General features: G+C 46.3%; 1 non-coding gene across 1 annotated transcript; it reads right to left on the reverse strand.

Moving 5' to 3' along the window:
• Positions 1-1,009: 1,009 nt before the first annotated feature.
• On the reverse strand, positions 1,010-1,091 carry TRNAS-AGA (transfer RNA serine (anticodon AGA)). Its single transcript has one exon. It is a non-coding gene; the product is annotated as a tRNA-Ser (tRNA).
• Positions 1,092-5,268: the final 4,177 nt, after the last annotated feature.

Consider the following 5,268-nt stretch of genomic DNA (forward strand, 5'->3'; position numbering starts at 1 on the left):
CCTCCTCAAGCCATCTGTATGTGAAGCAAGAAAGAGTTAAGGAACGGTCCATCTACACTTTTATTGGCAGGATGCTGCCGTGAGCTCCTCCCAGCTAATCACACAAACAGCAGTAAAGCAAGATAACTACACAGTTAGGGGAGACTGCATGGTTAGGTTTTTGAGGAATTATTGAAACTGACCTCAGTGACCCATAATCAGAGCTGTGGCTAATGACTGCATGCCTAATTATGATGAAGCAAGCACCATTACTCCATTACTCGTAGGGGCCCCACAACACACTTTTCTTAGCTCATTGAATTAAAGTATAAACTTCTGCCATGTGTGAGTGGTAAAGGCTTGTTAATTTTGTTGCTTTTCAAATTCACGTCTGACAGCAAGACGAAGGAACATTGGGGCATCAGACGCTTTGGAAAGTAGCCACCAACTGCAGAGAAAGAGAGAAAGAGGGAAAAGACAGTATGAGGTGTGGAGAAAACAGCAGCAGGTACAAGGAGCTCAAATGAGATTAATGGCGCCTAAATAGAGCACGTAAAGGAACAGTTACAAATCTAAGAAAAGGGAAAGTAAAGACTAGGAAAAAACACAGAAAGAGCTTGTAGATGAAATTCTCTTCCAGGAACAGCAGGTTAAGAGAAATTACACAGGGAGCAGTTAAGCTAGTAACACGGGGGAGAATAGAAAAGAAAATGCAGTTTTATGAAGTGTGTTTGCCTAATCCAGCTAGCACTTTTATTTTATTTCTCTATTTGCTTCTTTTATTGGTAAAGTAAGTTTCAAGTGCATGCACAGGTATGACCGAGAGAGCCAGGGTATAATAATTTGAAGCGTTTGCACCAGCGCTAATGAAGCACAAGAGTTATAGCAAAGATATGAAAGGGGGAGCGATAATAAATATGTGATATGGCAATAGTGACACCAAAATAAGCCACCTATTTATAAAACTGACATGGAAGAAATACTAAAGGTTAACTTTAACTGAAATTGTAGCTGATGTTAAAAAGATTCGCATTGTCGGCAGGATTCGAACCTGCGCGGGGAGACCCCAATGGATTTCTAGTCCATCGCCTTAACCACTCGGCCACAACAACTGACTGTAAGGTGTGTGCACATAATCTGTATGCAAGTTTTCAAGGTGTCCCACAGCAAATTCCTGATATTCTGCAATGCACTTTTTAAAAATAATGTTTTTTTCAGCAGGCACATTCTCTCCTAAAAACAAAAATTGCATGCGTATATCTCTAGTTTGGAATACCATAGGCTTGCATGCATACTCTCATGGGTCACTCAAGTTTTTTGGACCCTATTGCACTCTGTTTTCGTGCTGCTTTTAGTATATGGCCCATATTACAGAAGTCTACCATCTTTGAGTATTTGAGGCTCCTTTGTAAGTGCTTTATATTTTTTCCTTGAAGAGCTATATAATAAAGGGGTCCGGGAAGGATTGCATTTATGGAAGATAAAAGAAGGCCCACTTGTCTCACCAAATGCTGTAGAGAAACCTGATGTTTTACTCATGTTATCCTTAGTTCGTTTTTGTTAGACCTTGCATTCTTTTTTTTTTTTTTTTAATTTTTGAAAACCTTTATTGTGCATTAAGAACAGAACAAGTACGGGCCTACAACCATCAGGCCGGCCACGAATACTGTTGAAGCACCAGAGCGCGCAATACGGCGACACAGTATCACATTATACATAGGCAGGCATTTAAAGGTTACACTGTAGACCATCGTGATACCATGTCCCAGGAGCAATGAAGGTTAATTTTCAATGTTTTTGTTGCAACTATTAAGTTCGACATTCCCAATTTGCATTTTAAAACATAAACTATAAACTAAAAAGGCGGAGTCCGTGCAGGTACAGCGTGACAGTAGCGACAAATTCACCACCTAGGCAACAAACTAAAAGTCAAGTCCCCCCAGGCGGAATGGCGGCTCAAAGTATTTGCAACAGGGTATCAGATCCAACATAGTAGACAATGTCCACCGCCACCCGCCCACTAGCATTCCCAAACACGGACCCAAGATAGAATAAAGAAGACGAAAAGAAACGAAGAGAAACAAGGCACCATAGAAACTGAAACAAACTAAAAACCCATCCCCCAACCCCCCACCCTACACGCATGCAGAGGCTACGGCCTACCCCCCCCCCCCCAGCAGTGTGTCTGTCGCCCAATAAACCCGAAATATAGGACAAGAAAAGAGAGAAGAGAAAGAAAAAGAAATACAGTAATACCTGAAATAAAGGGAGGAAGAAAAGAGTATCCTAATCCAAACCTCCCATAGAACATCTAAGACCGGAGGAGGGCCAATACCACTTAATCTCTGACCCCCCAACCCGCACCGAACCTCCACCCCAACAGCTAGGATCAATCAAAGAAACAACCAGCTTGTGAACCCTCGGCCACCCATTCCCGGAACCCCGAACCATAGAGAAACACAAGTAACCAACTCCACAGTTTATGTCCTGCAACCCCGACAGTACACTCTGCCGCAAATCAGGATAGTAAGAGCATCTTCAGCCCTGGCCCCTGCGATCTGGGGCACCGACGTGGTCCGGTTGTACAGTGGCCATATTAAACTGGAGAGATAGACGGAGCGATCCCGGCAGGGTATAACGCCGCCCATCAGAGCATGTCCACACCAAAGTCCTGCGAGCAACGATGATAGGAAGGGGGACCCCACGTTGGTTCAGAGCACTCAAATCAGTCTGCCAAAACAAAGTCATCCGCCTCAGGAGAAATTTGCAATCGACACCAGCCGAACACAAAGGAAGAACCAAACATGGCGTCCGAGCACGGCTCACCAGCCACACCTCAGGACCCTCGTCCACAGGTAGCCGCTCCTTCATGTCAATCCGCGCCGGAACATCACCAGTCTCACTCACTCCCAGGTTATCTGGACACAACTGGGTAGGCTCCCCACTGTGATCGGGGTCAGGATGTGGAGAAGTGTCCTGCAGACGGGCGCCATCAAAGACCACCGGAGTAGCATAGGAAGCATTAACATCAAGGCGATCAATTAAGTCCCGGGCATTGTCCAGCATTTCAGATCGGAAAGAGCTCAATGCCCGCATGATGTCTCCTACACTAAATGGTAACGCAGAGGTGTACCGGGCAGCAGGGCTCTGCACACAGGGCTCGTAACAGGGTCGCAGCTCTCGAGGCCGGTCACCACCGTCTCTCCCATCTAGGTAGACGTCCAGTCCGGGTACAGGATGTGTGTTTTCAGGGAGCACAGAAGCAGCACACGCCACTCCGGTGCCACGCACGGCGCCAATACAGCAGGAACAGCAGGGCATCTCTCCGGCAGCAGCCCGGAGGAATCACAGGAGCAAGGGGCACAGTCAGCAGTATGGCTTCCACCCCTTCGCCGTCGGAGAGTAGCGAGCCAGCAGCGCCAAGCATGAACCAAGGCGCAGATACACTGTTGCACTGCCGACCCCAACAGTATCAAGGCGCAAGATCAATCGAGGCTAAGCTGAGACCCGCAGCGGTAAACACAGCGCCGCTACTTTTCCCCGCCGGTCAGATCGTCTCCGTGGCAAGATCCGTAAAAAGTGCAAACATGGCCGGCCATGTCGAGAACAAAGGAAACTTCCCTCTGCCGCCAGCGCCGAGGGGGAGACAAGGGCGTCCCGGTACTTCTGCTTCACGGAACGAGCAGGGAAGCACACCGCTGGATGCCAAATCGTCTCCCGGTCCCGAGAATGCAGTTTGAAGACAGGATGGACAGCAGGAGAAATCACGGGCCGGGAGAAAAGCGGAGGGATCGGCGGAGCGGAGGGATCAGGCGGCCATCTTGGATTTAGGCTAGGCTCCTCCCCAGACCTTGCATTCTTAAGGTGGTCCCAACCCCACCTTATTGCTTTTCACCTCCGCATTTTGCTGTATCTTTTTGTTGGCCTTAGGACTCTGATCACTTTGTCGCTACTAATCAGTGCTGAAGTGCACGTGCTTCTTCCCTAATCATGTGTATAATTGGAGTATACCTGACTGACAGATTTAATTTACTTGAAAGCCCCTTGTAAAGTGGTATACCATATACCCAGGGACTGATTGTGCCGCCCAAAGAAATAGCATTTCAACCCTGTCTCAAGCCTGCTACTGCAGTGCCTGTGATGCAGTGTACTGCCACTTCGACTTGGCATTTAAAACTACTTGCCAAGCCTTAAACTTCAATTTTATTACATATCAGTAACCCCTAAGGTAGGCCCTAGGTAGTCCTAGGGGCATCATGCTATGTAAGTAAAAGGTAAGACATGTACTGTGGTAGTTTGTATGTCCTAGTAGTATCAAACAGTCTGTTACATTTTTCACTACAGTGAGGTCTGCCCCTCTCATAGGTTAGCATTGGGTATTCCCTTATACTTTTTGGGGGGTAATTCCATATCAGAGATGAGAAGCTTTATTTATTTATTGATAAATCCTATCTACTGGTGAGGTTGGATTTAATCTTACTATTGTATAAATGCCATTTTTAGAGAGTGAGCATTTCTCTGCACTTACTGCTCTATTTGCATGAAAACCTGTCTTCAATTGACGTCTGGATTGGGCTGCGAGACAGCTACATATGTGCATTCCCTGTAGACAACCACAAGACAGGTCACTCAACTGCAACTGCATTCATCTGCATTCTGATTGGCCTGGGGGAGAGGTCCGCTCCCCTTACCGCAAATATGTTCAAGAACGATAATTTATGTCAGTAAGTACAGTATACCTACATCTTATAATCATGTGTGTTTAAATAATTTGTTGTTAGATCGTTTAAATATTGAAAAGGATCTGTTTTTAATAGACATTTTACAAAAACAACTGGTACATTTGGGAATTCTGTAAAGGAAAAACCCAACTGCTGTGACATTGCCAACCACAATGCCGTGACTCGGATTCGAACCGAGGTTGCTGCGGCCACAACGCAGAGTACTAAGCACTATACGATCACGGCGAGCTACTTGGGCTCAATAACGTACAGTGACATGAAGAAATTATAATTCGGAACACTCAGGGGTACTCCTGTGATAGGCTGAATGTGTTCATTGCTTCCTCATTCCTTATACAAAGGCTTTATCTCCTCAGTGGTTGATAGGCTGAAACCGTTTCCTGGCCGCCTGCTTGTGAACTGGCAGGAGTCAAAGATCACACATACACTGGTGGGCCTGTGATGGGACACCAATGCAGAGAAACACACCTGGCGCAGATATTCTATTCTGTTTATTAGACCTGCATCTCCCCTGTACCTCCTCAAGCCATCTGTATGTGAAGCAAGA

The sequence above is a fragment of the Lissotriton vulgaris genome, chromosome 1_1, assembly GCF_964263255.1.
Source record: "Lissotriton vulgaris chromosome 1_1, aLisVul1.2, whole genome shotgun sequence".
In the NCBI taxonomy this organism is placed as follows: Eukaryota; Metazoa; Chordata; class Amphibia; order Caudata; family Salamandridae; genus Lissotriton; species Lissotriton vulgaris.